The 11,638-nt window shown below is 35.2% G+C and overlaps 2 non-coding genes across 2 annotated transcripts; both read right to left on the bottom strand.

The window, feature by feature from the left end:
• Positions 1 to 10,556: 10,556 nt before the first annotated feature.
• LOC141309808 (5S ribosomal RNA) lies at positions 10,557 to 10,675 on the bottom strand. The gene has a single exon (XR_012347355.1). It is a non-coding gene; the product is annotated as a 5S ribosomal RNA (ribosomal RNA).
• Positions 10,676 to 10,759: 84 nt separating this feature from the next.
• On the bottom strand, positions 10,760 to 10,878 carry LOC141309862 (5S ribosomal RNA). The gene has a single exon (XR_012347409.1). It is a non-coding gene; the product is annotated as a 5S ribosomal RNA (ribosomal RNA).
• Positions 10,879 to 11,638: the final 760 nt, after the last annotated feature.

Below are 11,638 nucleotides of genomic sequence, written 5' to 3'. Positions count from 1 at the left end.
ATTATTAATAGGCTACTATTATTTTAATATCTGGTTAGGGCTATTTATTTTTAACACCTGACAATTATGCCAATAAAATTTTTGATTGTATTTCTCCCCGTGTGTGACGATAAATTAGCATGTTTTCATTTACAAATGAAACTACGTGAATGATGCATTCCTCAGTAAAACAGTTTAGTAATTATATAGTCTAGTCTATTAATTAGACGAAACAAAATAAAATATGTTCAATTCAACCTTTAAACTACATTCCAGTAAAATTCAGTCATATAGCATATGTCAAGCATTTACAGTATCATTTACATGAACGTTAAGTAAAGAGAGCAAAATTAAGGGTGGGGGAAACGAATATAAACGAAACTAAAAATATATACAATAATAACTGGCTAATAGTAATATTATTACTAATAGTAATAATAATGATAATGATAATAATATTAATACCAACACGGAAAAAAATACTATCAGTTAATATAAGGAATGTAGGCCTATTTCACTGTGTGACAATAAATTATTTCCAAATGAAACTACGTGAATAATTCACTCTTCAATGATTTGTATATTAATTGCAATTTGCAATTGTGTTAAGTGCACTTTTGGGAAAGGCACGTGAAACAATAACGAACGCTCACAAAATGAAAACGCTTTTAAGCACTAAAATTAATCGAAACGCAGCCCAGAATGTTATGTAAAGAGATCAAAATGAAGTTGAAAATAATGGATATAAACGAATAATACGGAAAAAAAGAGGATCAGTTAATGGACAAGACTGTGTGTGATGCATGAAATGTTTCTTGTAGGGCTTTTTAATTGGAAATACATGTAATATTTATTCATGATACACTTGTGAATGCTGTCTAAATCGCGCACAGACAGCATTGGCATATACAGCAACGCCTATATAATTATGTAATATTGTATTAATTTCTATAACAATTAATATAATAATTTCTTAACTCAAAATGAAATATTAATAAACCTATCTCTGATAATCCCGGGCTACTATGCTCACTCAGGTTTATTTATGCATTAAACTCGTGTTTATGCATTTTTATCAGTATTATCAGTATTATTTTATGTTTTTGATAACAGCAGATTCTGAACAACAACGTTAAAAAAGCTTATTTATTCAAGTGATCATTAATGTACATTTTATTTTCATTTTACAGTTTTGCCAATGCTTAGACATTTTTAAACAACTTTATACATCGTTACATTCCAGTATGTCCACCCTGATGTTTCACCACAGCCGGAAGAACTTTAAACAGTCTGTTTATGTACTTGTTGCATGCCACTGCTGTAAGTTCCTCAAACCAGAATTTATTTATGGCATCAATTAAGTCAGACTTTGTAGTTGGTTTTGCTACTTTTCGAATATAATCTTTCAGAGCATGCCACACCATTTCAATGGGATTCATGTCGGGGGATTCGGCGGGAGTCTTCACCCAGTTTACACCCTGTTCAGCAATGAGTCTGCCTGCAGCAGTGTGCTTCGGGTCATTGTCCTGGAAAAAACGGTGATGTGCTCCGAAGTTTTCCCTAATGTATGGGGCAGCAGTTTCTGTTACAATAGCATTTTCAAAGAAAGACCGGTCCATTATGCCTTCGAAGATTGCAATCGGTCCCGGACCCAGTCTGGATATTGCTCCCCAAACATGAACTTTTAGCGGGTGCTTTGGCTTTGGTTTAGACACGTGTCTCCCACTTCTACGAAATGACATGGTGGCAAAGCGGTCCAAAGCCACTGTTGTTTCATCAGTGAAAATTACATCGTGAAATGACTCCTTCTCAGCAATCCATTTTTGGGCTTGTTGGAGACGTAACTCTTTATTTTTGTCTCTGATCATGGGACAATGTTGAGTTTTCCCATACTTCCACCCAAGCTTTTGCCTTATCCTCCGAATGGATCGCTCGCTTATTTCCACTCCGCTGTCACGCCATAGCTGTTTTTTCACGGAACATGACACCAGTTCATCATTCTGATGAGTGATATTCTCTATGGATAGGACAATGTCTCTAAAATCAAGGGCAAAACAGAAAATAGTTAAACATTTGACAGTTTATGCATAACCACCACTTAGCATTAACCGGTATTTAGGCCAGTGTTTGTGTTCGCGTCATGCAGTGGGTAACTTACTCCGTTATTTTGCGAGGATTACGTTTGTGTGATGATCTTTCTTTGTAGTGTCTCCGGATAGTGCTCAATGTAGCGTGTACACCAATGGATTTCAGATGTCGGGATATTTCTTGAGTAGAACTTCCAGCAGACCTCATCACCCTGATGTCTTGGGAATGCAGCTTGCTGATTTTGGTCATTTTGAGATGACTTTACAGATGGATGGACTGTATATATTCGTACAGTGTGTCAGGGGTGTGGACACTAATGTTTTGTGATAAGAGGGTGTATCATAGGTGGAGCGTGTGAGGAAAGCTTTCCCCTTTTCCCTGGCATGCATTTGAATGCTGAATCCGCAATTAAACCGAATGCTACACAGTTGGACCCCCCCAAAAACAGTCTCAATAAAATGTTGATTACAAGGCAAAACAGGCAGCATTCACCCCCCATCCCCATTCGGCTATTCATAAACATTTCGCTCTTTATACTGCCGCTGATCGCCTCATTAACTGCTACTTTTAAAATAACTGAAAAAAACAAATAGTTCCCACTTCCCTTTGTGTCGAAATTGACACGGCTCATGGCTAGTGTTTGCATATTTCTTTCTATTGTGCAACCAGATTAGTGTTATATACTGTGCTGATAGTTCTGATCATTTTTATTTTTTTTTTATCGGACAATGCAACCTGAACTTTAAATTCAAAGTAGCCTAAAATAGCTGGATCTGCCAGTCTCAACTCCCGTTTACTCCACCGCCATCTAACAGCATTTTCACACCAGTGATACTAAATATTCTTGCAAACTGTCTAAACTTCAATATACAGTACATGAAGACACTAGAGGTTTTGCGATGTACACTGCATGAAAAAAGTGGTTTTCGTCATTTAACGACACTGTGAATTGTCGCAGAAGTTTCAGGTTAATGGCTGTTCACAGGAATGCGCAGTTAGCACAGATAATTGTAGGGAACTGCCAAAAATTGATGTGGAAGGCTTAGCACCTGACACCCCCCATGATTCATGTCACCTTGGCCTCGGTGTAGCTTTTATATGTAAATGATTACTGGAGCTATACAAATGCAAACCAGGGGAAGGGGGGTGGCTTGAGACTCACTGATCTAGAGCTGGCTAACTGTAGCCTTCTTTGACTCAACTACACATAACACCGCGACATGCAATAAAATTATATTTTTCATGTGAAACAGTTTTTTAAACAGATATCATTTAATATTTTTAAAGTGTATATTAACATTTGTGTGTACACATTTTGTTCTATATTTTGTTCTTGAACTATATTTTCTCTATTTTCATCTATCTATCTATCTATCTATCTATCTATCTATCTATCTATCTATCTATCTATCTATCTATCTATCTATATACGCGCACGCACGCACACAGATGAAAATATATAGAAAATATAGTTGTTGGTATATCGATATTTTCAAGACAAATATAACAACAACTACATTTTCTTTTCATTAATGAAAGCCAATTTTAATTTTTAATTTTAATTTTTAATTTTAATTTTCAATTGTAATTTTGTACTTGCTATTTATTGTTATTTTTAAATTAATTATTTTGATTGCTCAGTGTTTGCGCGCCCTGTAATAAATTGTTTAGTCGGCGTATAACACAGCATGTGATGGAGTGCCTCGTCTTATTAGTTTTTGTTAATAAATGCTATATAAGTTAGTTTTATTTTATTTTTGTTATGCTGTTTAATTAAAAATAACAAATCCATCTTTTAAGAATTTGTTTTAATCTTAAAATTGATAGGTGTAGCCAATATGTAAGCAAAACCAAGATCATGAATTCAAAAGTAAAAGTGAAAAGCATCCTAGACATTACAATAGCGGAAATCCCGTTCACAAAATTAAAATAACTAGGCCTACTAACAAATATGCACAAAAGGGGGTTGAATGTTAAATACGTTTCCATAAAACAATACATTATGATAACAGACAAACTATTTATCAACAATGAGCTTTGATTAAGCCCATGTTGAAGAAACAAATAAATAAATAAAAATGAAACTAAAGCGCGACCAACTGAGAGCGTTATGCCGCGTTCCAGGCAACCCGTTACCCGTGTTTTTCCAAACTTCTACCAGTGAAAGTGCACTGGAACGGCAGTTAAAACCGTGAATTCCCACCCGTGAACTCGTACTAGATCGACGCACTCCCAGTTCCCAGTTCTGACATGACTTAGCCCAAGAAACAACAATAAAGGGGTGCGGTGTTTATGCAAGTGGCACACGGTGGAAAAATAGAGTAATATTTAGGACAATTTAACGTTGCAATCAAATTATTAATACTATAAAAATAATAAATTCTTGGCGTGACTTGCTTGGAACGCTACAAAGTTCTTTGAAGACGTGATTTACGAGCTCAAAAACCTGCCTGGAGCGCAGCATTTGTGTATCCTGTCACAAAATATGGCGAAAAATCCTACACAAGGGGAATAGTGTGATTAAGGTGTGTACATGTCTTCCATAATGCGACTAAAATAGGAATACTCCACCTGTCTTAATTCGATTTGTGTTTACTCAAAATATGACTTTAGTCGGATTAAATTAATTAAAATATATCATTTTACATGGTTACTTCTTAATCAGAGTATTTAATCGCGTTAAAATCGGAATATTGTTGTCCATGTAAACGTACTTACTGTCGAGTATAAAACTTTTTTCGCAGTACATCCATTATATTTCCATGTTACACTTTTAAGACGTATAGCCCTGCATTTTAATCCGTCAAAGATCAAATGCGGGCTAAAATTATGTTTTAACATTCAGTGGTGATTAAAAAAAAACTTGCAGCGCTGGTGGAAACACGGTCCTGTCAGCAGCATTGAGCGCACGTTCAGCACAGCTTGGAAGGGTTCCTTGTTTAAAGCTTGCCACAAAACACTGGAACAAGTAAATACCTTGACTGTCAAACAGTAAGGAGATATTTTAATTATTTATTTAGAAACTACTGTTTTCTGAGTCAGTGATGATGCAGTTAACAGTCCTCCTCAAATCCTCGTTTTTTTTCGTTAAGTAGTAATTTAAGTCTTTCTACATATTTATTTATCATGTCTGACAAAAAATAGTGGTTACATATTTTCCACTGAAAAAAATGTAACTGATCGAGCTTGATCCTTCATGTCCTAAAAATGTGTTTTGCACTCTCCGCACAAACGATTGGCACCTAATAGCACACATTTATATCTCTTAGTATTTAAATCTTTTGTTTTACATCTATGGATTTTATTTTAGCCAATTCGTGATTTGAGAAGGCAAATTGAAAAACAGAGTAGGTAAACTCACTGTCTGCCGCTTGGTCTTTAAGAAACAAAAAGCTTACGTTTAACGAACAAAAATGCTCCAAACTTTTTTTTTCTAAATTACCTTAATAAAAAAGAAACGAAATTATAAATACTTTGCCGTTACATACAGAATGAAATACAGACGTAAATACTGTCCAAATATCCCTCTTTGTGCAGGGTTTGGCTACAGAATGTTGTTCCTTGCGCCACCTGGTGGATATTGTATGAAGTGCAACCACGTTGTAAAAAAATCTAAAAAAGCCGCTGCGGCATGACGCGTGGCCTCGCGTGCCGAATTGCAGGCTGCCGCGTGAAAATAGACGCATTTTTAATGGCCAGATCTGTACACTTTTTCAGTCTCTTGTAAGCCCACATCGGCAATGAAGTAACCTCTAATGCATACCACATTTTCGAAAGCATCAGAACATTTACAATCAAAATCTTCCCTCTTAATTTCAAAGTTCTTTGTCTCCAGAAAGTTAATCTTCTCTCCATTCCTCCTAAAATCTCATCCCATATTAAATCTCTAGTTTTCTTTTCATCTTTTCCAATTCTGATTCCCAAAATTTTCATATTTTCTGTCTCTTCTTTAAAACTAAAATAATGTGGTAAAATCTTTGCTGTTCCTATTCTCATCATGACAGTCTTATCTATGTTTATTTTTGCTCCTGAACCATTACAATAATGTTGTATTTTATTTATTGCTCTCTCGATGCTATCTATATCCTTTAAAATTAAGGTTGTGTCATCAGCATATTGGTATATTTTTTGTTCTTTTTCTGCTCCTCCAAAACCTATTCCTTTAATATTTTCATCTTCCCCAACCACTAATCCCAAAGGTTCAGCTACAATGCTATATAATAATGCAGATAAAGGACACCCTTGTCTTATTGATCTTGTTATAGTAAAAACATTAGTTAAAAATCCATTACATTTTATAAAACTGATTGCCCCTTTGTATAAAACTCTAATCCATTTTATAAAATTATTTCCAAATCCAAAACGCTCTAAAAGTTCAAATAAATAATCATGTTCTACCCTATCAAATGCCTTTTCCAAATCTAAACTAATCATGTATCCCTCTTTGTTATTTTCTATCATATAACTTATTTTATCTCTTATATTACTCACTGTATCTGTAATTTCTCTTCCTATGACTGAATAAGCTTGATTTGTTGTTATTATTCCTGGTAGAACCCTCTTTAATCGATTTGCCAACATTTTTGCTAAAATTTTAAAATCTGTATTTAACATTGATATGGGTCTATAGTTCTTTAAATCCGCTGAGTCACCTCTTTTTTTAAAAATTAACTTCACCATTCCAACTCTCATCAATTGACTTGCTTGCCCTCTATCATACATTTCCTCATATACTTCCTTTAAAATAGGAATTAACGTATCCTTAAAAACTTTATAAAATTCACTAGTCAAGCCATCTGCTCCCGGACTTTTCCCATTGTTTAACTGTAATATTGCTGTCTCTATTTCCTCCTTTAAAAAATCTCTATCACACATTTATTTATCTTCTTTAACTACTTTTGTTTTAACCTGCTTTAATAAAAACTCCTTTTCATCTTCTTTTATCCCTTCACTTTTAAATAAATCTGCATAAAATTCTCTTACACTTTGCAAAATCTCATTGGTCCTTTTTACTTTTTCCCCATCTTTTTTAAGAACTTCCTTTATCGTATCAGCCTTTTGTCTACTTTCCTCTAAATTAAAAAAGAATTTTGTACACCTTTCTCCTTCCATCACATTCTTTAACCTGCTTCTTATCATAGCTCCTCTACATTTCTCCTCTTCTATTTCTTTTAATCGGTTTTCATAAATTACAATCTTTTCTATATCACCATTATCTTTTTGTAATTCCTCTTTCAAAAAATTCCTAACTGCAACTTCTTCTCCTCTTTTAATCTTTTGTTTCAATCTACTATAACTCAATGAATACTTCTTTATTTCATATTTGATATTATCCCACCACACTCTCTTATCTTCTTCAAACATTCCTTTCCCTCTCTCATCTTTTATTATTGTTTCCACTGCCAATTTATAATTCTCATCTTTTAAAAGTTCATTATTTAAACACCATATCCCCTTTCCCCTCTCCACCCCGGTTTCATTAAAATGAGCTATTAACTTACTATGATCACTAAGAGAAGTCATCTTATAATATATCTTGTCAATATTTCTTTTCATATTTATTTTAATCAGCATAAAATCTATTCTACTTTGCTTCATTTTTTCTTTTACCAATTGTTGCCTTGAAAAATCTTTTATTCCTTCATTTCGTTCTCGCCATATATCTATCAGATCATTTTTATCAATTAATTTAAGCAATTCTTCCCTTCCACCATCTCTTTTAAAAACCATGTCTTTTGCTATATCCATTCTACTCAAAACTGTATTAAAATCTCCCATTATTATAACCTTTTCCCATGTATCTATATAATCATTTAAATTATTAAAAAATATTTTCTTTTCAGCCTCTGCATTTGGAGCATGTACATTACATAAAATAACATCTTCTCCTCCCCAGACCATTCTCACAATAATACATTTCCCTTCTTTATCACAATATATAATTTTAACATTATCCCCTATATTTCTTTTAAATAAAACTGCAACTCCTTTTCCTTTTCGTCCATCTCCATTATTGTAATACATTTTCCCTTTCCATCTTCTTTCAAAACTTTCCATCATTTCATTTTTCCAATTTGTTTCTTGCAATAAAATTACATCTGTTTTTTTACTTAATTCTTTCACTTTTTCAAATTTTTCCACATTCAGTAAACCTCTAACATTTAATGATACAATACTTAAAAGACTAATAATTAAAATGTTCTTTACTATATTCATCATTCATTTTCTTCTCCCATAGTCATCAATACCCCAAATCTGTTTTCATCAAATTCTTTTCTTTTCTTCTGTCTTTTCTTTTTAGCCATTTTTATATTAAGGGTTACCTTAATGGATCTTCTTCTCTGCATTCTTTCCTTTCCCATGTCTTTAGATTCGTCGTTTCCTTCGTCTCCTTTTCCCAAATCCTCTTCTATTTCCAAAATCGTTTGTGCTTGTTCCATTTTGTCCTGTTCCTCCGTCGTTGTTTGCATTATCTCTAGTGTTGTTTGTTCATCACTTCCCATTTGCCCATCTTTGTCCTTTTCTTTTTGTTGCTCCTCTTCATTATCCCCATTGTCCATCAAGTTATCACGTTCTTCCTTGTCCATCCTTTCAGGTTGATTTATTTCTTTTTCATTTGAGTCCTGAGTTTTCTTGCATACATGTCCTTCATCACTCAAAGTTTCAGTCTCTTTTAATTGATTATCCTCTCCTTCTCCTCCTTCATCCTCCATCCAACACTCACACTTCACCAAAGCACGTTTACAGTCTGGGCACTTTACAGCATTGCAGTTACGAGCATAATGCCCTTGCTCTTCACACTCATAACACTTCAAATTAGGACAGTCTTTGAAAATATGACCAGGATCCATGCATAGCCTACAGATTTTCATCTGCCTATCATGCATGATCCTGAAGTATTGTGCCCCTTCAGCTGTCTCGAACTTAGCACTATAGGGCAGAGATACCACTTCTTTTGGAAAGCGGACTCTTAGATATCTTGTTCCATCCGTTATGTCTGTGCCGGGATAGTACCGTCGTTTAATGTCTGATGTTGGGGTTACACCCCATTTTTCCAACTTTGATAAAATGTCTTTATTGTCCATATATGCTGGTAAATGCATAAACGAAACAATGCATTCTCTATTCTGCAATTTCCTGATTTCACAGATCTTCTCTTTTATCATTAACCCATCCATTAATTCATCACACATTGCTTCATCATCCAAAGTCAGTTCATATTCTCTATCTGGCCTTGGTCTTACCGCCAACAGCTTTCCAAATCCAATCTTTTCTGTCACAGCCTGTATAATGTCCTCCGCCATTGCATCTCTTAGGTCCATCAAATTAACAATTACTGTAGCTTCCTTCAGAAATGACTTTGCTTCTTTTGCTTTGCCACCAAACTTATTGATATTCTGTCGAAAACCATTATCTTTTGCCAACTCTTGTCCATGTGCTTCTCTTGCTATGTCCTTTTCTGCTGCCATTAATCCATCCATTTTTGAAATCTAAAAAAAAAATGACTCCCCCTAGCAGCATTTAACTGCTGGGGAATCCAACTGAAAAAAATATAAAGACAAAAAAAATAAACTAACAAACTAAACAAACTAAACAAAATGGTGGGCCTCTCCCACCAACTGCTACTGCAACACTTCCTGTGATGTCACTGGACTGTACCAAGCACTCAGAGTGGTATGGCCGTAAGCCAGGGCTGCTCCAAAAAGTGGGCTATTTAAAGATCAGCCTCCGTATAAACCAGCATATTATATAAATAGTGAAGAAAAGGCAAAAGCTTACAGCACCTGGTATTCCCAGGCGGTCTCCCATAAAAGTGTAACAATCGGCCTTATCAGCCGAGTTACAAGACTAAAATGGGGTCAGATTTAACTGTGAGAGATGACTAGTGGTTAAAAGAATGAGACATAAAAGAAAATTGGTTTAAATAGATTTGGTGTATTTACAAGGTTCACATAAAAGACTTTAAAACAACACGATAAAACTAGGTAAACTCTGTTAAAAGAATACAGTTCATTTGTCCATACCCTAAAAACAGGTAAACTCTGTTAAAAGAATACAGTTCATTTGTCCATACCCTAAAAACAGTCCAAGAACCCCAGTGTGTTGATAAGTCCAATGTGAGTGTCCACCAGTGTATATACAATCCACAGAAAGTGTAATCCAAAGTTTGCAGGTGGTGAATGGAAAGGTGAGCTCTAAAATTAGCAACTCCTCAATCCAACAGTTTGGTGACTGTCCTTTGTTTGTCATGCTGCTCTCTTATACAGTTGTACTTCCTGCTTCCTGTCATGTGTCTAGTCACATGACAGGCCAACCATCCATTTATTAAAGACACATACACTTAAAATGTTAAGAGTAATAAAATGGCCTAAAAAACATGTAAAACACTTAAAACTCTATAATACATGTAAATGATTGTAATAAATAGAGCGGTAAAACAAGTCTTTCTAAAAGCCAGCATATTATATAAATAGTGAAGAAAAGGCAAAACCTTACAGCACCTGGTATTCCCAGGCGGTCTCCCATCCAAGTACTAACCAGGCCCGACGCTGCTTAGCTTCCGAGATCAGACGAGATCGGGCGCTCTCAGCGCGGTATGGCCATAAGCGAGGGCTGCTCCAAAAAGTGGGCTATTTAAAGATCAGCCTCTGTAAAAGCCAGCATATTATATAAATAGTGAAGAAAAGGCAAAAGCTTACAGCACCTGGTATTCCCAGGCGGTCTCCCATCCAAGTACTAACCAGGCCCGACGCTGCTTAGCTTCTGAGATCAGACGAGATCGGGCGCTCTCAGCGCGGTATGGCCATAAGCGAGGGCTGCTCCAAAAAGTGGGCTATTTAAAGATCAGCCTCCGTAAAAGCCAGCATATTATATAAATAGTGAAGAAAAGGCAAAAGCTTACAGCACCTGGTATTCCCAGGCGGTCTCCCATAAAAGTGTAACAATCGGTCTTATCAGCCGAGTTACAAGACTAAAATGGGGTCAGATTTAACTGTGAGAGATGACTAGTGGTTAAAAGAATGAGACATAAAAGAAAATTGGTTTAAATAGATTTGGTGTATTTACAAGGTTCACATAAAAGACTTTAAAACAACACGATAAAACTAGGTAAACTCTGTTAAAAGAATACAGTTCATTTGTCCATACCCTAAAAACAGGTAAACTCTGTTAAAAGAATACAGTTCATTTGTCCATACCCTAAAAACAGTCCAAGAACCCCAGTGTGTTGATAAGTCCAATGTGAGTGTCCACCAGTGTATATACAATCCACAGAAAGTGTAATCCAAAGTTTGCAGGTGGTGAATGGAAAGGTGAGCTCTAAAATTAGCAACTCCTCAATCCAACAGTTTGGTGACTGTCCTTTGTTTGTCATGCTGCTCTCTTATACAGTTGTACTTCCTGCTTCCTGTCATGTGTCTAGTCACATGACAGGCCAACCATCCATTTATTAAAGACACATACACTTAAAATGTTAAGAGTAATAAAATGGCCTAAAAAACATGTAAAACACTTAAAACTCTATAATACATGTAAATGATTGTAATAAATAGAGCGGTAAAACAAGTCTTTC

Source organism: Garra rufa, unplaced genomic scaffold (genome assembly GCF_049309525.1).
Source record: "Garra rufa unplaced genomic scaffold, GarRuf1.0 hap1_unplaced_003, whole genome shotgun sequence".
Lineage (NCBI taxonomy): Eukaryota > Metazoa > Chordata > Actinopteri > Cypriniformes > Cyprinidae > Garra > Garra rufa.
Note: the sequence above shows the minus strand (reverse complement) of the source record. Positions and strands in the feature narration are given on the sequence as shown.